This window comes from Oncorhynchus clarkii, chromosome 5 (assembly GCF_045791955.1).
Source record: "Oncorhynchus clarkii lewisi isolate Uvic-CL-2024 chromosome 5, UVic_Ocla_1.0, whole genome shotgun sequence".
Classification (NCBI taxonomy): Eukaryota; Metazoa; Chordata; class Actinopteri; order Salmoniformes; family Salmonidae; genus Oncorhynchus; species Oncorhynchus clarkii.
The window spans coordinates 43,234,177-43,258,355 of NC_092151.1; the positions used below are offsets into that span (position 1 = coordinate 43,234,177).

Consider the following 24,179-nt stretch of genomic DNA (forward strand, 5'->3'; position numbering starts at 1 on the left):
ATGAAGTGTCCATCAACTCCTGATGCTGAGGAGTTCAGGAACTGTAAGAACTTGTTTTCCATCAATGTTCAGGGTGTATGCACTCCTAATTTTCAGTTTTCAAACATTGTTGCCCATTGGAAAGGTGCAACTCACGATTCAAGGATTTTTCTTAACTCTTCATTGTATGCTCAGTTTCAGAGAGGACACACAGTGGACTACTACTTGGTGACAGTGGATATTGTCAGAGTAAGTTTATATTCACTCCATACATAAATCCCACAACAGCTGAGCAGCAAAGATACAACAGAGCTCAAATCCGCACGAGAGGGATGGTCGAGCGAATGTTTGGAGTATGGAAAAATCGATTCCAGTGTTTACCCAATACACTTCTTTTCAAGCCAAGATGATGCTGCAAGGTGATCATTGCTACAGCTGTACTGCACAACTACCTGAAGCGGCATTGCTCCTCCAATAGAAGATCAGGATCAAGCAGATGTGCCCATGGCTGAGGCAGGCAATGACCAATGAGGATTTGCACACAGAGTTGCTTCACATTGCAGCACTTCAACTAGATGAGATGCATTTAAATATGGAATACATTCATTGTGGGTTATTTTTGCTTTGATAATGTTTGTTCTATACAAAATTCAAATAGTGTGAAGCAAAATTAAATGAGTGACTAAACCAAGGCTGGTTTTAAATGTAGTTTGTGGTGATAAAAATACTCTCACTCATGGATATCCAAATGACAAAACATTATTTTGTACATATCATATTGTTCTCCATGGCTGGTAATCACAATTGTCTCATTACTGTATATTTTTTGGGTCATACCTCTATCTTACAACTTCATATCCAATTCAACCTGTAGAATTCTCATTTTCATTTCCTGTTCTTCCTTCAAATATTTCATTTTATGCTCATGAAGTTCTCTGGCTAACTTTTCATGCATGGTCATCTTTTTTGTTCTCTCAGGGACGCTATAGCACATTCCTTTCCTCTGGAAAAAAAGAACACCGTTTAGAAGCACAAATAAACTCGTATGGTCCTTAGAATGAAAGAAGAATAAAGATTGACACAGATAGTGGAATATATTTACCATAGGAAGTAACCAATTGACTTTATTTGGTATATGCACCATTTGTGCTCAGTTCTTCATCTGAACTGTCCAAATAGTCGTTGTCTGTCTGGTATACCATCCAGAGGTTGCTGGTGCTCTATTAATCCATACAGCAAGTCACTCAGTTCATCAGTCTTGTTTTTGTTTTGGTGGTCCACCACCAGTAGTAAATCGCTCTCTTCTGATCTTTGCATTCACTCAAATTTAAGCCACGTTCATGAAAGCTACTTAAATGTCCTCATTCAACAAGTACACATTAAGGCCTACTCCTGGCTTAATCTAAGCCCTGTCTGTGAAACCGGCCCCTATAGCTAAGAGCACACACAGTACTTAAGCTTAAGCCAAGGCCCGGACAAGAGCCCAAGACTATTTCATCCTGTAAGTATTCCTAGCTGCTACTGCTCCTCTAAAACATCCCTCTTTCTGGTTTCCCTTTATGCGTTTCAAGTCTATTCCCATGGCAATCTAGAATGAGAAACATTCTCTTCTAAGTGCCTGCTTTTGTCAACTGAAGTCTGTTTTGACTATACTAGGTGAGAAAACTGGAGATTTCTCTTCTTACAGTATAATGTATCCTCCACACTTCACTTCAGTAAGTTTTTTTATGAACAAGACCTTTGGCTGTGTTTAAACAGTTTATCGGCATGCTACCTAGAACAGTTTAATAAAGTATGTGTGAGCTGCCTGACTACAAATACGCTAAACAGTAACAAATACAACATGCCCATATTACAGCTCTATTAACTTGTAATTCCAATACTACTGTATCTTAGATCCTGCAGCACAAAGATGAGTCACTCCCTCCCATAGGGAAGCCTCTTAGCACCAGTAGGACGTAGTACAAGTCATTAAGTAAACTCTGTTGGAGTTACTGTTCAGGGCCTCTCCCCGTTTCCCAAAGCATCTTAAGGCTAAGTTCATTAGAACTTTTGTAGGAGTGTTGTTAAATCTCCGAGCTTTTTCCCACAACCATCGTTATTAATGTTGCACTTGAAAACACTCGTAATCTAACGCCTGCCTCAGACCATTCGTAGAACAGCCAAGTGCGTTGTTAGTTGCTTTTTTGCCCTCACACGTTACTTTATACACAGAAGATCTCTGCTAAACAAAGAATCACATGGTTTATCTGTCTCTCTGTGCCGATAACTTCTGAACGAAGTATTTTCAATTGACACAAATAAGCAACGTATAAAAATATGTTTACAATGAAAACTGAGATGACTGCATTAAAATATAAACAGCTATAGGTCTATTTCAATCATATTTAAATACATTTCATGTTCAATCAATTTAGTTATATTTTGCTACTTGTAGGCTACTGTCAGTATCGACACATGCTCCAACGACGCACTTAGCGATGACCTCTGCGTGGTGTTTTGGGAAACGCATGTTACATCTTCGACCATCGTCGGAAAGATGCATCATTAAAACATTCCTAAGCCTAAATTCCATCGCTACTGGGAAACCGGGCCAAGTTTGAACGTCTTGACTCATAACAACTGACCCTACTGATCCCTGACAAACCCTTTCCCCCGTTCTGTCTCTGCATCCCAGCTTCCCCTTGCACCAACTGGCAAACCGACTGACACTGAGGAGGGGCTTTAAGCTCAACAGAGAGGCGACGGCAGGGCCGGCAGAGTCGTGTTATTCAGCATATTTTGCATTAATAAACGTCACGTTGATCGTCCCGGCACATTGCGCAGGGGGATTATGATGGATACAAACTGACAACGGAGGTCTGTGGTGTCATTTGTAATTGGTCGGTGCGTGGAGATGTTTTCACTGTACCATTGTGTCTCATGAGATGGCTAATCAGATAGCGGACCAGCAGTAATTATGTCTGCCCACCTTTGGTATACAGAGAAACATGGCATTGAAGATTCAGCCCACTCACTCTCTCTCTCATCCCGTTTCATTTTATATGAGAGGAGGGGGGACGCTGCTGTAATCAACTAACCTCAATCATATGTGGCTCCATTTATTCTGGGGCATTTCGGTTGACAATTGACTCGACTGTGGTGCATATTACATTCAATTACCATTCAACAGTTGGCTACTGTGAAATCTAACCATGATGAATATATTAATATTGTCACACCTTCATCTGTTTCCCCCGCCTTTGTGCTCGTCTCCACCCCACTCCAGGTGTCGCCCGTCTTCCCCATTATCCCCTGTGTTCTCTGTTTGTCTGCTGCCAGTTTGTTTTGTTCCGTCAAGCCTACCAGCGTTTTTCCCGTGCTCCTGTCTTTCTCTAGTTCCTGTTTTCCCGGTTTTGACCATTCTGGCTGACCTGACCCTGAGCCTGCTTGCCATTCTGTACCTTGTCACCCCCCCCCCCCCCCCCCCGGATTACTAACCTCTGCCTGTCCTTGACCTGTCCTTTGCCTGACCCCCTGTTTCTGTAATAAACTTGTGTTACTCGAAACTGTCTGCATCTGGGTCTTCTCCTGAGCCTTGATAAATAAATCAGGAAGTAAACTAATGCTATTAGAGTAATATCAATACCTGTAACATCATTCATTATTGTTATACTGCATGGCAATGTCATGTTCATTTAAATTGGGGAAGGGGATAGGTCTATTACCATTTGGTCACTCAGGTGGAAAAACAATGGTCTTTTAAAAGTCATCACTGGTCTTTGGAAAGTAAATATTCAGGTGTTTTGAAAGTCATCACTGTATCTTTAGAAGTATGACGTGAAGATTAACATGACCTACAGTGACGTTATTTAAAACAGGGGAACAATACCAATGAATAGCACGCATTCAACATAGTCCTCTCATTATTTAGCATTTTAAATGTAAATGTCCTATCTAGGTAAGGGGTTATGTCAGAACAGTTGCTTCTGAAAGGATATAACAATGTAAAAGAGTGATGTATTGCTCCTATTAATAAGGAAAGGTGTACAGCACAGATACAGTTGTGAAGCAGCAGCGTGACAGACCTATATTGCTGCCTGTCACATACATGAATAAAAGTGGAAAGGGGATACCTCGTCAGTTGCACAACTGAATTAATTCAACCAAAATGTGTCTTCCACATTTAACCCAACCTCTGAATCAAAGCGGTGCAAGGGACTATCTTGATCAACATCATCAGCGCACGGGAAGCAGTTTTCGTTGGGGGTTAACTGCATTGCTCAAGGACAGAAGAGTACGGCTCGGGATTCAAGCCAGCAACCTTTTTGTTACTGGCCAAACACTCTTAACTGCTAGGCTACCTGCTGGTTCATTATAAAGAGGTACTTGAGGCACAGCAGAGTATTGCCTGGTGCACTATGCAGAGCAGCAAATTACCAATTTTAGAAAGGTCACTGACTGCCTTTAAAATGCAGGAGCAATGTATGCATCCCATAGATATGAACTGCTCATAAGACACATACATATATGTTCCCTATTCCCTGGCCAAAAGTGGTGCACTACTGTGGTGACACGTAATTCAGGGCAGGTGGGGCAGAGCCGCACCTGTTTTGAATCACACCCGCATTTGGGCATTAATACGTGTCATGTATCAGTTTGCAAACAATGTAAAAATCATCATTGAGTTAATAAAGCTGCATACAAACTTGGTCTCTTTTTTTGTGTCCTTGAGTAAGGCAGCTCCAAAATGCAGGTGTTTCAGACTAGCTCAGTGCTTTCTGTGGTGATGGGGTAGCCATTAGAAAATATGGAGCGTAGGGGTTGGTAATGTTCTCTAGTTGTGCCAGGATTGGCTCAGCGTTCTGTCATGCATGTGGACACTAAGTCATCACAAAATCTACGGGGAGGGCTAGAAAATTCAAGCCCATAGGGTGCTGCCATAGAATTACATTAGAAGTGCCCATCCAAGAAGGCTCAAAATCATTGGCCACAGATAAAATGACATCAAATCAAGTTATCTCTACCGTAGCTTTGATTGGACTGATCAGGTCAACATCAAAATCTTAGCTAGCAAGCTAGACAAGCAGTCATCTTCAGGAATCACGTCAACAATCTACTGGCAAATCCATTTTAATCCTTGTCATATGAAGATAAATTATCGATAAAACGTATCGGTGCTCATTGGTCATTGGACATAAACATTACACAAGTTGGAAATTGCAAATTCAACAATGAGTGGTTTGGAACGAATCAGTGGCTAACTGCAAGCGCTGCAAGCAATCACTAGCCTGCTATTCAGTGGAGTGGGTGTTTGGTCCAAGTCTGAGTTTAAGGGTCTCTTTTCCAAGCTTAAAATTATAAACATTTACATGCCATGGACCAGAAAAGGTTGAATACATTGGACATGCTGTCAATCCAGCATGACTTCTGCCGTGTTCAAGACAACTGGGAACTCTGAAAAAAAATTGAAAATACTTTTTAATCTTTTATCCAACTCGGAATTCCATGTCGGCCTCTTTCTAGAGCTCCGACCTGAAGACAACTGACGTCATGATTTCCCAGTTGTCTTAAAAGTTCCATAAATCCTGAGAATGCCAGACTTTGATGACAAAGTTTGATGACAAAATTTGCCAACAAGAAGGACCGCCATGCCAATCTCCTGTTCAAGTTAGCACAACACAACAAGGTGAGTCCAAACATGTATTGTATGCTGCTGCAAAAATGATGTAATATGCCAGCGAGGTATGTATACTGTAGCTAAGAAAGTAATATCAAGTGTATGTTCTGTAGTAAGCTGTTAGTAGTAGATGTGCCTCACCCTAATAATTGTGTACCTTTCCCCCTCATAACTACTGTTCTGACTTGGTGGTGCACATTTACTGTAGTCTATAGCCTGTTTTAGAGAAATGTAATCATTGAATATTATAAGACCTTTCATTGTCTGCTTTTATGCCCCCTTTATTTATCTTACAGTTCTGACTTGGTGTACAGGGAAGATACTGTAAGAACGGCCCGTGTTCTGAATTCTGTCGCTGTACATTTCAACAGTGCTGAACAAATAGTTATATTGATTACGTCCGTCTTAGCTTGCTCATTAATGTCTTAATCGAAATTATGGATTGCCTCTTATCCGCTCGTCGTCCCCTTATGCCATAGTTTGTACCTCTCAATTGTCAGTTGAAACCACATTTGTTGAAGTGAGTCAGCCATATCAGCTGGTTTTTTTTTAAAGGCAGTAAATGAGGCTGAATGATCTGTTTCGCTGCCAGACAAGGCTCCGCTGATAGCCAGGTGTAAGTCGTGGTAAGGATTCACTCCATGGTGCTGAAAAGAAAGCTCTGATGTTGGGACAGCTTTATATAGGCCCTAACAGTTTGTGGGCACTATTTGTCACCATTATAGTGCAATTAATGTATTGTTTAGTGTTGCGTTGTGTAGTGTCTTTGCTGGCATGCTAAAACTCGCCACTGGTGTAAGCAATAGTGTGTCATTTGAGACACACCCATGGGATCCACAGGGTGTGAACAGCAAAAATATGTTTCATATAATATCCAACATTATGTAAATGTATTCTGCTTGACTATTAATGCCAGCTTGGAGAGAGTTATCACAAAGCTGCAGTATATCACGTGAGGGGAATAGAAAGAAAGAGAGAACGATAGAGAAAGAGAATGTTAGAGAGAGAGAATGATAGAGAGAGCTATAGAAAGAGAGAATGGTAGAGAATTATAGAGAGAGGAGAAGCACAGACGCTCCACAGTAAATAGATTACTTCCCCAGAGTTCCCCAGTCACTGGGGGGCTTCAGCGAACTACCTCATGGGTATTTGTAGAAGTGGGGACTGCTGAGGGGAATTGAGAGCGTACAAACCTCCAGATAGGCAACCAGTTTAAAATTGTGCCTCTTATGTGGTGTGGTAAAGTACACTACTTACACTTAGCATCCTCCTAGTCCGTTAGAGGCATGGACAAGGCAGGGAAGAGATCAGCTAGGTCTTACTAGGATCAGTCTCAGGGGTCTCCTGGCTTACTCGCACATCATTATGATTGATGGGCCTTGCCTGCTAATGCTACAGGCTCAGGCTGCCATTACAAGGACTTACGCAAGACTAACGACCCTACCTTGCTGCCTTACACACTTGCATAAGCACAGCAGGTTGCAGAGATGGTGCAGGGATGGGAATAGGCTGCCTTATACAGGGACTTACAGTACACAAAACTAAAGACCCTTCCTTACTGCACTACACACTTACAGTGTCTTCAGAAAGTATTCACCCCCCTTTGAATGTTTCCGTGTTTTGTGTCACTGGCCAACACACAATACCCCATAATTTCAAAGTGGAATTATGTTTTTAGAATTTTTGTACAAATGAATTAAAAATGAAAAGCTGAAATGTCTTGAGTCAATAAGTATTCAACCCCTTTGTTAGGGCAAGCATATTTTTTTTATCTCACCTTTATTTAACCAGGTAGGCTAGTTGAGAACAAGTTCTCATTTACAACTGCGTCCTGGCCAAGATAAAGCAAAGCAGTGCGAACAAACAACAACACAGTGTTACACATGGAATGAACAATAACACAATAGAAAAAAATAATGCCGATATACAGTGTGTGCGAATGGCGTGAGGAGGAAAGGCAATAAATAGGCCATAGTAGCGGAATAATTACAATTTAGCAAATTAACACTGGAGTGATAGATGAGTAGATGATGATGTGCAAGTAGAAATACTGGTGTACAACAGGTGTGCAACAGAGCAGAATATGGGGATGAGGTAGGTAACCCCCCTTGGGTTGTGCCGTGGCGGAGATCTTTGTGGGCTATACTCAGCCTTGTCTCAGGATGGTAAGTTGGTGGTTGAAGATATCCCTCTAGTGGTGTGGGGACTGTGCTTTGGCAAAGTGGGTGGGGTTATATCCTTCCTGTTTGGCCCTGTCCGGGACTGTCCTCAGATGGGGCCACAGTGTCTCCCGACCCCTCCTGTCTCAGCCTCCAGTATTTATGCTGCAGTAGTTTATGTGTCGGGGGGCTAGGGTCAGTTTGTTATATCTGGAGTACTTCCCCTGTCCTATTCGGTGTCCTGTGTGAATTTAAGTGTGCTCTCTCTAATTCTCTCTTTCTCTCTTTCTTGGAGGACCTGAGCCCTAGAACCATGCCTCAGGACTACCTGACATGATGACTCCTTGCTGTCCCCAGTCCACCTGGCTGTGCTGCTGCTCCAGTTTCAACTGTTCTGCCTTATTATTATTGGACCATGCTGGTCATTTATGAACATTTTAACATATTGGCCATGTTCTGTTATAATCTCCACCCGGCACAGCCAGAAGAGGACTGGCCACCCCACATAGCCTGGTTCCTCTCTAGGTTTCTTCCTAGGTTTTGGCCTTTCTATGGAGTTTTTCCTAGCCACCGTGCTTCTACACCTGCATTGCTTGCTGTTTGGGGTTTTAGGCTGGGTTTCTGTACAGCACTTTGAGATATCAGCTGATGTACGAAGGGCTATATAAATACATTTGATTTGATTTTGATTTGATTTAGATTGGGTGTGCTATTTACAGATGGGCTATGTACAGCTGCAGCGATCGGTTAGCTGCTCAGATAGCTGATGTTTAAAGTTAGTGAGGGAAATATAAGTCTCCAGCTGCAGTGATTTTTGCAATTCGTTCCAGTCATTGGCAGCAGAGAACTTGAAAGAAAGGCGGCCAAAGAGGTGTTGGCTTTGGGGATGACCAGTGAGAAATACTGTACCTGCTGGAGCGCGTGCTACGGGTGGGTGTTGTTATCGTGACCAGTGAGCTGAGATAAGGCGGAGCTTTACCTAGCATATACACTTATACAGTGCCTTGCGAAAGTATTCGGCCCCGTTGAACTTTGCGACCTTTTGCCACATTTCAGGCTTCAAACATAAAGATATAAAACTGTATTTTTTTGTGAAGAATCAACAACAAGTGGGACACAATCATGAAGTGGAACGACATTTTTTGGATATTTCAAACTTTTTTAACAAAGCAAAAACTGAAAAATTGGGCGTGCAAAATTATTCAGCCCCCTTAAGTTAATACTTTGTAGCGCCACCTTTTGCTGCGATTACAGCTGTAAGTCGCTTGGGGTATGTCTCTATCAGTTTTGCACATCGAGAGACTGACATTTTTTCCCATTCCACCTTGCAAAACAGCTTGAGCTCAGTGAGGTTGGATGGAGAGCATTTGTGAACAGCAGTTTTCAGTTCTTTCCACAGATTCTCGATTGGATTCAGGTCTTGACTTTGACTTGGCCATTCTAACACCTGGATATGTTTATTTTTGAACCATTCCATTGTAGATTTTGCTTTATGTTTTGGATCATTGTCTTGTTGGAAGACAAATCTCCGTCCCAGTCTCAGGTCTTTTGCAGACTCCATCAGGTTTTCTTCCAGAATGGTCCTGTATTTGGCTCCATCCATCTTCCCATCAATTTTAACCATCTTCCCTGTCCCTGCTGAAGAAAAGCAGGCCCAAACCATGATGCTGCCACCACCATGTTTGACAGTGGGGATGGTGTGTTCAGCTGTGTTGCTTTTACGCCAAACATAACGTTTTGCATTGTTGCCAAAAAGTTCAATTTTGGTTTCATCTGACCAGAGCACCTTCTTCCACATGTTTGGTGTGTCTCCCAGGTGGCTTGTGGCAAACTTTAAACAACACTTTTTATGGATATCTTTAAGAAATGGCTTTCTTCTTGCCACTCTTCCATAAAGGCCAGATTTGTGCAATATACGACTGATTGTTGTCCTATGGACAGAGTCTCCCACCTCAGCTGTAGATCTCTGCAGTTCATCCAGAGTGATCATGGGCCTCTTGGCTGCATCTCTGATCAGTCTTCTCCTTGTATGAGCTGAAAGTTTAGAGGGATGGCCAGGTCTTGGTAGATTTGCAGTGGTCTGATACTCCTTCCATTTCAATATTATCGCTTGCACAGTGCTCCTTGGGATGTTTAAAGCTTGGGAAATCTTTTTGTATCCAAATCCGGCTTTAAACTTCTTCACAGATACTTTAACAGTATCTCGGACCTGCCTGGTGTGTTCCTTGTTCTTCATGATGCTCTCTGCGCTTTTAACGGACCTCTGAGACTATCACAGTGCAGGTGCATTTATACGGAGACTTGATTACACACAGATGGATTGTATTTATCATCATTAGTCATTTAGGTCAACATTGGATCATTCAGAGATCCTCACTGAACTTCTGGATAGAGTTTGCTGCACTGAAAGTAAAGGGGCTGAATAATTTTGCACGCCCAATTTTTCAGTTTTTGATTTGTTAAAAAAGTTTGAAATATCCAATAAATGTCGTTCCACTTCATGATTGTGTCCCACTTGTTGTTGATTCTTCACAAAAAATTACAGTTTTATATCTTTATGTTTGAAGCCTGAAATGTGGCAAAAGGTCGCAAAGTTCAAGGGGGCCGAATACTTTCGCAAGGCACTGTAGATGACCTGGAGCCAGTGGGTCTGGCGACGAATATGTAGCGAGGGCCAGCCGACTAGAGCATACAGGTCGCAGTGGTGGGTGGTATAAGGGGCTTTGGTAACAGAACGGATGTCACTGTGATAGACTGCATCCAGTTTCCATGAGTAGGGTATTGCCAAAGTTGAGGATCAGGAGTACAAATGTGCTTAACAAGTCACATAATTATGTGCATGGACTCACGCTGTGTGCAATAAAGTGTTTACCATGATTTTTTTAATGACTACCTCATCTCTGTACCCGTACATACAATTACCTGTAAGGCCCCTCAGTCGAGAAGTGAATTTCAAACAAAGATTCAACCACAGACAAGGGAGATTTTCCAATGCTTCGCAAAGGAGCGCAACTATTGGTAGATGGGTAAACAAATTTAAACCAAACATTGCATATCCATTTGAGCGTGGTGAAGTTATTAATTGCACTTTGGATGGTGTATCAATACACCCAGTCACTACAAAGATACAGGCGTCCTTCCTAATTCAGTTGTTGGCGAGTAAGGAAATCACTCAGGGATTTCACCACTAGGCCAACAGTGACTAAAACAGTTACAGATTTTAATGGCTGTGATAGGAGAAAACTGAGGATGGATCAACAACAATGTAATTACTCCACAATACTAACCAAAATGACAGAGTGAAAAAAAGTAAGCCAGTGCATAATGAAATGTCTTCCATAACATGCATCCTGTTTGCAATAAGGCATTAAAGTAAAACTGCAAAAAATGTGGTTAAGAAAACAACTTTATGTCCTGAATACAAAGCGTTATATTTGGGGCAAATCCAACACCACACAATCACTGAGTACCACTCCTCATATTTTCAAGCATCATGTTTTTGGGTAGGCTTGTCATCAGCAATGACTTGGGAGTTTTGGGGGATAAAAATCAACAGAATAGAGCTAAGCACAGGCAAAGTCGTAGAGGAAAACCTGGTTCAGTCTGCTTTCCAACAAGGCAATGGGAGACAAATGCACCTTTCAGCAGGACAATAGCCTAAAACACAAGGCTACTTGTATACTGGAGTTGAATACCAACATGACATTGAATATTCCTGGTTGGTTATGTTACAGTTTTGACTTAAATCTGCTTGAAAATCCATGGCATGACTTGAAAATGGCTGTCTAGCTATGATCAACAACCAACTTGACAGAGCTTGAAGAATAAAAATAAATAATATGCAAATATTGTACAATCCAGGTGTGCAAAGCTCTTAGAGACTTTCCCAGAAAGACTCACAGCTGTAATCGATGCCAAAGGTGATTCTAACATGTATTGACTCAGTGGTGTGAATACTTATGTAAGTTATATATTTCTGTATTTCATTTTCAATACGTTTTGTCATTATGTGGTATTGTGTGAGATATATATATATTTTTAAATTCAGGCTGTAACATAATAAAATGTGGAATAAGTCAAGGGGTACTAATTACTGATAGTAATCTCTTTTGTCAAAAGGTCACTGTCCTTTCCGGCAGTATATGCGCAGCAAGCCAGCAAAGTATGGCATCGAGATATGGGTGGCCTGTGACGCACAATTCAGCTACGCTTGGAAGATGCAAGCCTACACAGGGAAGCCGACCAATGGAGGCCCGGAGAAGAACCAGGGGATGCAGGTTGTGCTTGATGTGACAGATGGACTGAGGGGGCACAATGTCACATGCAACAATTGCTTTACCTCTTGTGAACTCAGCCAGCAGCTCCTGAAGAGGAAGATCACCATGGTTGGCACAGTTAGAAAGAACAAGCCTGAGCTCCCCCTGCACTCCTCGCAACAAGGGGGAGAGATACCTTCTCATTAAAGTTTGCCTTCACCCCCACCACCACTCTAGTCTCTTACCTCCCAAAGAGGAACAAGAATGTGATCTTCCTAAGCACACAGCACAAAACGGCTGAGATCAGTGATCGTTAGAACAGGAAGCCAGCCAGCCATCATCCTGGACTACAACCACAAAAAAAGGAGGCGTGGACAACCTGGACAAGGTGATTGGAACTTATAGCTGCAGGAAGATGACTGCCCGCTGGCCCCTGATCATCTTCCATAACTTTGTGATGTTAACATGTTCCATAACATCATCATACAATGCCTTCGTGATATGGAACAAGATCAACCCTACCTGGATGCCTGATAAGCAAAACAAGAGGAGGGTGTTCCTGGAGCAGCTGGGAAAGGCACTAGTAAACCCACACATTCAAAGAAGGGAGCGCCTCCCCCGCACAGCAGCCTCTGCAGCGTTTGTGAAAGCTGTTCAGGGGGCTGAATCTGGTCCTGATCAACCTGAGGCTGCAGCTGGGGCAGGCAAGTGGAGGAGATGCCAATTCAGCCCCCAAAGAAGGACTGTAAAACAAATACTATGTGCTGTACATGTGAGAAACATACTGAAGCATACTGTCCTATATGTGCAAATTAGAGTTGATTGATTTCTGTTCTTCACATTTGTGTTTTGTTTCTATTATCTTATTTTATTCTTATCATTGTAGTTGTTTATACACCTTGTGGGTGGGGGCAATGGTTCAAAAAAATGGGTGAAGACTAGTATTTTGTAGTTGAATTACTCATTGTACAGTATATAGGAACATATCACTATGTTGCCAAAAAAGTTCAAGACTGTTTTTGTTTCCCTTCAATAAAATGCATTTAAAACTACTTTCTGTACATTTCTGCTACTTTCTTAGGCTATATAAGTACTATCTCTTGCTAAAAAAAAAAAATGTTTACACCTATACAGTACCTTTAGCAATAAATAAACCTCTACTTTAGTAAAGAAAACAATTATGATAGGTGTGTTGTAATAAAAATGAGTGGTGTCCACTGTTTAAATGCAGTCTTTCTGCATTGTGAAGAGGGAACACCCAGATATTCATCAAGTTAGTGATGAATGACAGGTTGTTTCTTCATGGGGCTTTATTTTAGGGGTTTAGTGAAGGCGGGTCATTTTTGACGCTTGTTTACTCGTTTTTTGACGAGTAAACAGAATGTTAAGACTACACAAGGGTTTATGTTTTACTTAGTGTGGAGTCGGAAAAAGACCCATGTCAATAGCTTTTTCTCAATATCCTGTACTTTATCCTGAGTTACTGGCACCGCTCATATTATCAACATTGTGTTCTGGTGTTTTAAGCAGTGATTTAAGATTATATAAGTTAGCAATCTATTTTGATGTTATTGGTTTTTTGTTCTTTTCAGGGCAGAAAGTTTAAATCGTGGGGGACTTACTGTAGACGCACATTAACATATTGGGGAGGAAAAGTAGTTAATGTTATAAAAACAGAAGACAAAAAAGCGCTTGGAAATGGCAAAGCTCGTCACAATATGTATTTTGTTTCCCTGGTTATTAAATGGAGCCGAAACATCATAGTCGGACAGATTGTTTTCTCAACGGTAAATTTAATAAACATTAGTTTGCACCTGTGTTATTGTTTTATTCCTGTAAACTTTTAGTCTCTATCAGAGAATTCTCCATACAAAGAATTATGTTTTTGATAATCATTTAATATGCGGCAGTCTGTCATGCCATGATAAAGTAAGTGTCATGCTGTGAAGCAGAGTTCTCTGTGCCACAGGGACTCTAGACTTGAGATGGTTGACTAGCTCCCTTTGAAGACAGAAGTCACCATCTCATTCAGTTTAAAAGCAAAATGTGAACGATTACACAGCAATATACTGCATGAAATATTCTCCTTCTGTGCTGAAATCAGAAGTGAAGTAGGGTCTAAGACGTGACCGGAGAATGAGAACACAGAAATGAAACCATGTCTGTGAGAGGACTATATTCTACATTAATTTCACACGGAAAGTGTATTGATTTGAATAAAAAGGTATTTGAATCCATGTGAATTGTCAAAACACCCTTGCTAATTGGTGTAGCTGATTGCTGCTAAAACATTTTAAAGTCAGACCTTCCTTCCTCAGAAAATGTCTGTATTTTTTATGATAACTTAACCTGTGACCTACATTGTCAAGTTCTTTAAAAAAGAAAGTAAACTACATTCACACACTCAGCCCAGAAAAGACTGCCCTTGCAAGTGCTGTAAAAGTTGGAAACTCCAAGCTACTGCGTGCAAGACATTATTAACGAGCACAGACATACTCTAGTGGAATATTGTTAACTAACTTTTGCAAGTTATTATTTATTCCATTATTTCTTGCACTGTCTGGCAGAATTCATTCCCTTCACATTCTGTTGCCTATAAATAATGTATAACAATTTAATGTTGAGTAATGTCTTACATCAGCCATAGAACTGCTTTAGCTGACATCTCTATAGCGTTTGTTTTGACAATGTCGGAGGTGGAACTATGTTAGAGCTGTCAAATCCACAGACAGCTCCTAGCATTATACCCAAAACGGACATTACCATTGGCTGCACGGAGTCACAATAAGATAAATCTCATGCAGCCTTGTTTGTGTGTGTTACGGTTTTCTTCCTGGGAAGGAGAGAAGGACCAAAATGCTGCGTGGTTGTGGTTGAACATCTTTAATAAAGATGATAACGTGAACAATTACCATATACAAAACAAGAAAACGTGGAAAAACCGAAACAGTCCTGACTGGTGCAAAACACAAAGACAGGAAACAATCACCCACGAAATACTCAAAGAATATGGCTGCCTAAATATGGTTCCCAATCAGAGACAACGATAAACACCTGCCTCTGACTGAGAACCACTCTAGGCAACCATGGACTTACCTGAACACAACCCCATCAATCTACAAAACCCCTAGACAAGACAAACACATAATCACCCATGTCACACCCTGGCCTAACCAAAATAATAAAGAAAACACAGAATACTAAGGCCAGGGCGTGACAGTGTGTTAGTAGAACAGGTATGTGAATTCAGCTCCAGGACCTACTGGATGAGGAGACTATTTTCTTTGCTCAGCTCTTGGTGTTGCAGGGCTTGGTAATGAAATGAAAGGGAACCACTTTATTTTAGACGATTGAGTTTTTATTACCAGTGGATATTGGCCTAATTCTGCCCTGCATGCATTGTTTGTAGTTTTACTCTGGACATGTAGGAGAATCTTACAGAACTCTGTCTGCAGGGTTTAGATGGGGTGTTCATCCCATTGAGTGAAATCTTGCATGCGGACCCCACACCTCGCTGCCATAAAGTGCAATTAGTTCAATGACACATTCAATTGGTTTTAGCCTAATTTTATTTCAATTTGTATGTGTTTTTAAATGGCGTAGAATGCCCTACGTGCTTTCTCTCTTAGTTCATTCACTGATTCATTTAGGTGTCCAGTTGGGTTTATTTTTTTAACCTCAATAATTATAGTTTGTGCAGTGCTCTATATATTTTGTAACAACTGAGAAGTTTGGTCTAATTCTTTGAGATCTGGATCTTCTCTCGAAAATCATTATTTATGTATTTTTGGGGTTTTACTGGTCCAGGCTTTGATGTAGGCCATGTGCGTGGTTGACAGCAGGCACAGGCCATCTGCCAAAACCAGGCATTTAACCTCTGAATTGTGGAGACTAATACCAGGGGCTGAGAACTTTTTTAGAATAGTGGACAATTCGTTAATGTAAATATTGAAGATCGGGACACAGATTGCAACCCTGGCGACGGCCCAGCCCCTGGTTAAAGAGTTACGTTATTTTCTTGCCAATTTTGATGCTGCCCATATTGCCAGTATACAATGGTTTAATTATGTCATATGTTTTCCCCCTTTAATCCACTTTCACTAACTTTGTAGAACAGTCCTGTATGCCAAATATAATCAAATGCTTTTTTGGTATTATTTAGTTGGACATGTTTATCTATCAGGGTGTGTAGGGTGTAAATATGAACGGTCGTGCGATGTTTTGGTGTAAATCCAATTAGGCTTTTACACAAGACATTGTGCTTACTAATGAAGTTTAGAACTCTTACATTTATAATACTTCAAAAAACCTTCCACAGGTTACTGATCCCACACATGCCTCTGTAATTGTTTGTGTTAAATTTGTCTCAGTTCTTAAAGATTGGGGTTAGGAGTCCTTGATTCCAAATGTCAGAGAAACAACCTACACTCAGGAGCAAATTAAACAGTTTTAATATAGCCAATTCAAATGTTGTACTTGTGAATTTGAGCATTTCATTTAGGATGCCATCAGGTCCGCAGACTTTTTTAAATATGAGGGCCTGAAGTTTCTCATAGAACTCCTGGTCAGTAATTGGAGAGTCCAATGGATTTTGAATGTCCTTTATAGCTTTTTCTAATCCATTCAACTTCTGATGAATTTGGCATTGTCCTGCGTTTGAATGGTGTTGTAGAGTGTTTTAAAATGGGTTGTCCACGTGTCACCATTTTTGTATTGCTAATTCCAAATGTTTCAATTTTTTGTTTTTTTCCCCCCAATTTTTCCAGATGTTGTTTGTGTTTATGGACTCCTCAATTAGTGTTAGTTGCTTGCTGTTGTACTGTGCTTTTTTGGTTCTGAGTGTATGTTTATAGAGTTTTTTGTAAGTCCACAGTAATGAAGGTGTATTTCACCATTATTTGGGTTGCTGTACTTTTGGTTGGTTAGTGTTCTAAGTCTTTTCCTGATAATTTTACAGTCTGTATCAAGCCCGTTGTCATCTGTAGTCTTTTTTTGGTTTGCTTTTTATCTATTTCAGTTGTGCTTCTTTTGGCGTTTGCCTCTCTCTCTCTCTCTCTCTCTCTCTCTCTCTCTCTCTCTCATTCTTTATGAAGAGGTTTTGCAGAGGGAGAAGGGGTCTAATTAAGTGATAATGCCCGAGAATCCGGTGTTTGTTGGATATATTGGCACAGGTGTTGTTAGGCCCGAGACAAAGTCTTCCTTGGGTCCAGATTATTCTTTGTGGCCTCTCTTTATATGCGAGAGTGGTGTATCTGAGAGTGAGAAACAGACAGTTGTCTGTTTGAGAGAGGAACAGACAGTTGTCTTTTCCTCTTCGATGTAACTGGAGGTTGAACCACACTTTCTGGACCAGATCCCTTTGTGTTCCTGGGATTCAGAGCCTGGGAGTTTTGGAGCTAGTCCATGTCCTTACCGGTGATGGGAGGGTGGATTGTGATATATTTTCCTTGCCTTCTTTGCTGTTTGATGTTGCCAAGAAATACATGATTTGTGGTGGTAAATTCAGAGTCCTTCATAAGGCACCAGCTGTGATCGATGGGTGGGTCATTTGAAACTGGTTGAGCCCACTACGGAGTGCCAGTTAGCTACTTATGCTGTACTTTCCCTCTTCCCATTTCGTACATTTCCATAAAACTGTCGGAAAAGGATGTTAAGCTCTTCCTTAGTGACAGTTTTGAAGTCAACAACTTTTTTCTTCTCTGCTAGCTAGCCCTCGAAGCAACGAACAGCCCAGTTTCTAATCTTAACTGTGTTTTTTTCGTTGCGGCTTTTCTCTAGGTCATTCAATGCAGTATCCTCCAAATCTGCATGCCTGGGTATTATTGTTATTATCTCTTTTTCCCATTCACCCATAGTCATGCCGCCGAAAATATCAAAATAAATGTTCCACTCATCCGTTTTAGTTTTCGCTACATAGTATCGATTTAGCCAGTCAACAGAAAAAAAGTTGTGTATGTTGCTATGACAACCAGCTCAATTTTCTGTCAGTGTCGTTCGGACACATCCACTTCATATTGGATGGTGGAGATCGCAATTCATTATTGTTTCAATAGGTCGGAGAGACAGACAGCAAGGTTTAAACAAATCTCTAAGATTGAAAACCAATTGCTAGTCTAAAGAAATGGCAGATAACGTCTAGACACTTTTTATAGTGGAGATCAAGTTTACACATTTCCTGGCAGGGCTGATGAGACAGTGGATTGCACAGTTAGACGGAACAGAATAAATAGCCATTTCAACGTCATAGATTTAGCCGGTGGTAACTTGTGAAATAGACACCCGCTGGAATGCGATTGAAACCAATCAGAATTCACGACTTGAACCACCATAAATATCCTATAATGGTCCCTTGACTATTCCAGAGGTGACATATAAGTGCCATTATGGAAGAAAAAGGGATAACATTAATTAACAATTAAGTAATTAACACTCAGTATGATATATACACATTTCCTGAGGTGCACAGAATTACCCTATGGTTTTTATTTATGATAATCATTTGATGGTAATGACAAATGGGACTTTTTCAATCTATTATTTCACATAATGCAAAATTTACTGGACCTCTACTCTGTTGTTCCTTATAGACTTCCCCATCTGACTTTGAATTTGTTCCCATCTTGTAGTACTCTAAGCAGGCACTTTTGTTCACATGTTGTAGATATTTATCTCCTTGTCCACCATAAAAAAATATTCCCTGGCCTCCTTCAGCCATTGTCTATCATTTAATGTCATGCTGAGTATTACATGACTTGCTTTGTTGTTGTCTTGTATGAGGCAGGCGTGTGAAAACAGCTCTGCAATTCAGATGCCAGAGTCTACAGGCAAAACACTTTGATACGTAGTAAATCAAAATTGCTAACAAAATGTTGGACATGGCTACATCGTCTAGTGACAGGTTATCAGACAAATGGGGGCGCTAGGGTATTGAGAGACACATACACGCCTTAATTAGGTATTTTCAGTGATAATTGCAAGGTATGTCAGGTTATTTCCCTGCAGTATGTCAAACAGGATAAAATGCAACACGGGTTACCAACTGTGGTCGAGTCAAGAGCAGCCTACATTGCAGTTGGAGCTATGTACTGTGCAGTATACAGTAGGGTTGGGGTTCATTTCGTCATTATATTCCATTTCCCTGCAAATGCCATTTGAATACACGCAAATTCCAGATCAGTCTTTGAATTCAGAGATAGGTAAATTACAAGAATTCATTATCATCCCCAACAATTCCACAAATTCAATGCCCTCGGGGGATCTTGTCACTGTTCAGAAAGCCGAGATACAGTGCCTATCAGAAAGTATTCAAACCCCTTGATTTATTCCACATTTTGTGAAATTACAGGCTGCATTTAAAATAGATGAAATAGATTGTGTGTAGATGGGTGAGAGAAAACAATACCTCATAATGACAAAGTGAAAACATGTTTTTAGAATTGTTTGAAAAATGTATTGAAAGTGAAATACAGAAAAAAATATATATATTTTATTTTATTTCACCTTTATTTAACCAGTTAGGCAAGTTGAGAACAAGTTCTCATTTACAATTGCGACCTGGCCAAGATAAAGCAAAGCAGTTCGACACATACAACGACACAGAGTTACACATGGAGTAAAACAAACATACAGTCAATAATACAATATAAACAAGTCTATATACGATGTGAGCAAATGAGATGAGATAAGGGAGGTAAAGGCAAAAAAATATATATAATAACAAAAAATAAAAAAATATCTCATCTACATTAGAGATTCTTCAAAGTAGTCACCCTTTGCCTTGATAATAGCTTTGCACACTGTTGGCATTCTCTTAAATACTATTTAATCCAGTTTGTAGTTACAGTCTTGTCCTATCGCTGCAACTCCTGTGCTGACTCGGGAGAGGTGAAGGTCGAGAGCCATGCGTCCTCCAAAACACGACCTCGCCAAGCCGTACTGCTTCTTGACACACTGCTCACTTAACCCAGAAGCCAGTCACACCAATGTTTTGGAGGAAACACCGTGCAGCTGGCGACTGAAGCCAGCATTCATGCGCCCGGCTGCCACAAGGAGTCGCTAGAGTGCGATGGAACAAGGACATCCCAGCCGGCCAAACCCTCCCCTATCCCTGACGACACTGGACCAATTGTGAACCGCCCCATGGGTCTCCCGGTGGCGGCCGGCTGCGACACAGCCCGGGATCGAACTGTAGTGATGCCTCTAGCACTGATCAGTGCCTTAGACCGCTGCTCGGATTCCAGCCGTATGGCGCTACAGAGGGTAGTGCGTACAGCCCAGTGCATCACTGGGGCCAAGCTTCCTGCCATCCAGGACCTATATACTAGGTGGTGTCAGAGGAAGGCCAAAAAAAATGTCAGAGACTCCAGTCACCCAAGTCATAGACTGTTCTCTCTGCTACCACACGGCAAGCAGTACCCGAGCAACAAGTTTAGGTCCAAATGGCTCCTTAACAGCTTCTACCCCCAAGTCAAAAGAATGCTGAACAATGAATCAAATGGCCACCCAGACTATTTACATTGATTTTACACTGCTGCTACTCACTGTTTATTGTCTATGCATAGTCACTTTACCCCTACCTAGTACAAATTAAGTTGACTAACATGTACCCCCACACATTGATTCGGTATCGGTACACCCTTTATATATCCTTGTTATTGTTATTTTATTTTTTACTTTAGTTTATTTAGTAAATATTTTCTTAACTCTATTTCTTGAACTGCATTATCGGTTAACATTTCACAGTAAGGTCTACCTACACCTGTTGTATTCGGCGCATGCGACAAATACAATTTTGTTTGAAGGTGTGGTAGAGAGAAGCTGTCTGTTTTCCTCTCCCTGCATCTGTGGTTCTCGTTCAACATAGCATTAGGAGAGTTCTGTGAACATCAACAGTCGTTAAAATGTCATTCTGAAAAGCACCATCTTCCTAATTTATAACTTTTACATATCAGCATCATTTTTTAAAATCTGATGGGCAACAGCATCACCCCCATAAAGTCTATAGACATGGTGAAAGATGTTTCAGTCAAGCATGTTGCCATGATGTGTAGAAGCTGTTAATGACAAAAGGGAATATGAATCATAAATGCAAGTTGAGTATGCTGCTTGAGGAGGAGTGTTCATTAGAAAAGTGGTGGTGGATTGATTACAAGTGGTGGTAGTCATGGATAATGATGGATGTAAGTCATCCTAGAGAATAGTTCAAATGTAGGACAGATCAGATATAAATTCACATTTCCAAAAATAAAGATATACAGCCCCAACACAATACTCACAGTTCTTTTTACAAATGCATGAATATTGTTATGGTTTCATGATGACGCTTGAATAAACACATGGTGGGAGGTACTCACACTTATATGACCGCCTGGCAAGATCTGAGCAGCTTATACAGGTCCATGGTGCACAGAGAAAAGCTCCTGGGCCACGCACCAAGCTACAACAGACGGAAGTGGAACTCAAGTTAACCAGGACAGGTACATGTGGCACATAGGCCTACAAACACTGTGTGCATGTTTTGCGAACTCGTTTGAGACAATGAGTGGTTTCATTATTAATCACATTTCTTTTTCACAATACTTTTGTTTTGTTTTACATCAGCAGGTGTCACAAAGTGCTTTACAGATAACCAGCCTAAAACTCGAAAGAGCATGCAATGCAGAGGCAGAAGCACAGTGACTACCTGGCTGAGCTCGTTCAGCAGGGGTTCGGAACAAGGTAGCACGCCCGGTGAAATCAGGCCAGGGGTCCACAACTGCAGTCGAGCCAGAAGCACGGGATCAGCAGCATGACCAGGGGCTCGGGGGAGACACACGGATAAGAAAACTCAAATAACTTTTGAATGGATTATGATAGAGACATGAGCTTTTGGACTTTTGGTTTTCTTATAGGATTATCTAACCAATTAGCATACTATTGTACCAATTCATCATCCTAAAGTCGTCTTCTTCATGCTGATGATCTGTACATGTTACAGATAACAATACAGTACAAATAGATTTAAAAAAGAATATGGAATATAATACAGATACAGATTATACACGTGTTGGTTTCTAATAATAATGTTACTACTACTAGGTTGCTCTCTCCCTGCTTTTCCTGAAAATGTCTATCTGAAATAACTAGCTAGTTGTTATTTATAGGCTTACTGCCTCGCTGGTCTATAGATGTATGACTACTTGATCATGATGTTGTGGCTGTAACATTTAATTGACATCGCATTAAAACAACAACTAGCTAGCTTTATCAGATAGACATTTTCAGGAAAAGCAGTGCAAGATATCATTTGAGAAATTGTACCTTTTTATCTCTGACTGGAGCATTGCAATAGCCAGATGGAAGCAGCTGCACTTCTGATTTTCTTCCCCATCCCTTCTTGTCTAGATTCTACAGGGAGTTAGCCTGTTCTCCTCAAAACAGTATTAGCAAGCTAGCTAGCTAGCCAACTTAAGCAAATATTTATCTCAGCTTGCTAACTAACAAAGCCAACCAACTACACATCAAATACACACAGAGCAAACAACCAGCCATGTTGTTTCAATGAAAAATAATCAACTTTGTGGCAGTAATGCTATGGGTAAACACTTGTTTTACATTTTTTATCAATTTTTCTCACCAAGGCCTTGCTGTAGCTTTTAAATTCTGTCAATGTCATTTAGTAATTGTAACAAATGTATATCCATATTTAGCGACATCTCCTTCATCCCTTAGTTATCAAAGCATTGCGACAGGCCAGAAGTCAAACAAAAATTAAACCCAATAAGAAGTGGAATGGAATGTGGGAGCTGCAAGAATGTATTGACACTATTTAATTGGAATTTCAAGTTCAATTGGAATGAACCCCTACCCTATATGTCAGCATGTTTGGTTGTGTTGTAAGTTTATACAGAATGCCCTATGTTCATACTCTTTGTTCATACTCTATTCATAAACTTGACTGATGTGCTATATCATGAGCAGGTAGCTGTCACATCCTGATCTGTTTCACCTGTCTTGTGATTGTCTCCAACCCCCACCAGGTGTCTCCCATTACCTCATGTGTATTTATACCTGCGTTTTCTATTCGTCTGTTGCCAGTTAGTCTTGTCCCGTCAAGTCTTACCAGTGTGGTCCCTGTGCTCTAGTTGTTGCTTTTCTTAGTCTTCCCAGTTCTGACCTTTTTGCCTGTCCTGATCCTGCCTGCTGTTCTATACCTGCCTGACTCTGATTTGGATTGCGACTCTTTGCCAGCCTTGACCTACCGATTGCCTGCCCCTTGTGTTGAAAAAAACTCTGAGACTCGCACTATCTGCCTCCGGTGTCTGCATCTGGGTCTTTGCATGTGTAACCGATGTGAAATGGCTAGCTAGTTAGCGGTGGTGCGCGCTAATAGGGTTTCGATCGGTGGTGTCACTCGCTCTGAGACCGTGCTCTACAAGAGCCGAGGCTATTGTGGCGCGATGGGTAACGATGCTTCGTGAGTGACTGTGGTTGATGTGTGCAGAGGGTCCCTGGTTTGAGCCCAGGTTGGGGTGAGGAGAGGGACGGAAGCTATACTGTTACATTGATGCTGTTGACCTGGATCACTGGTTGCTGCGGAAAAGGAGGATGTCAAAATGGGTGTGAGTGTTACCAATGTGAAATGGCTAGCTAGTTAGCGGTGGTACGCGCTAATAGTGTTTCAATCGGTGACGTCACTCGCTTTGAGACCTTGAAGTAGTTGTTCCCCTTGCTCTGCAAGGGCCATGGCTTTTGTGGAGCGATAGGTAACGATGCTTCGAGAGTGACTTGATGTGTGCAGAGGGTCCCTGGTTCGAGCCCAGGTTGGGGCGAGGAGAGGGACGGAAGCTGTACTGTTACATTGATGCTGTTGACCCGGATCACTGGTTTCTGCGGAAAAGGAGGAGGTCAAAAGGGGGGTGAGTGTAACCGAGGTGAAATGGCTAGCTGGTGTACTCTAATAGCGTTTCGATTGATGACGTCACTCGCTCTGAGACCTTGAAGTAGTTGTTCCTTGAAGTAGTGGTCCCCCCTGCTCTGCAACACCTGAGCTGTGATGTTAGCACTGTTTTCTCTCTGCTATGTCTGTCTGCTGTCCACCAGATTGACAAACAGGTGCTGACTGCCTCCCAGGTCAGCCACACTTGA

General features: G+C 41.3%; 1 pseudogene; it reads left to right on the top strand.

Annotated features, from left to right (window-relative positions):
• On the top strand, positions 1 to 24,179 carry LOC139409694 (piggyBac transposable element-derived protein 4-like; annotated as a pseudogene).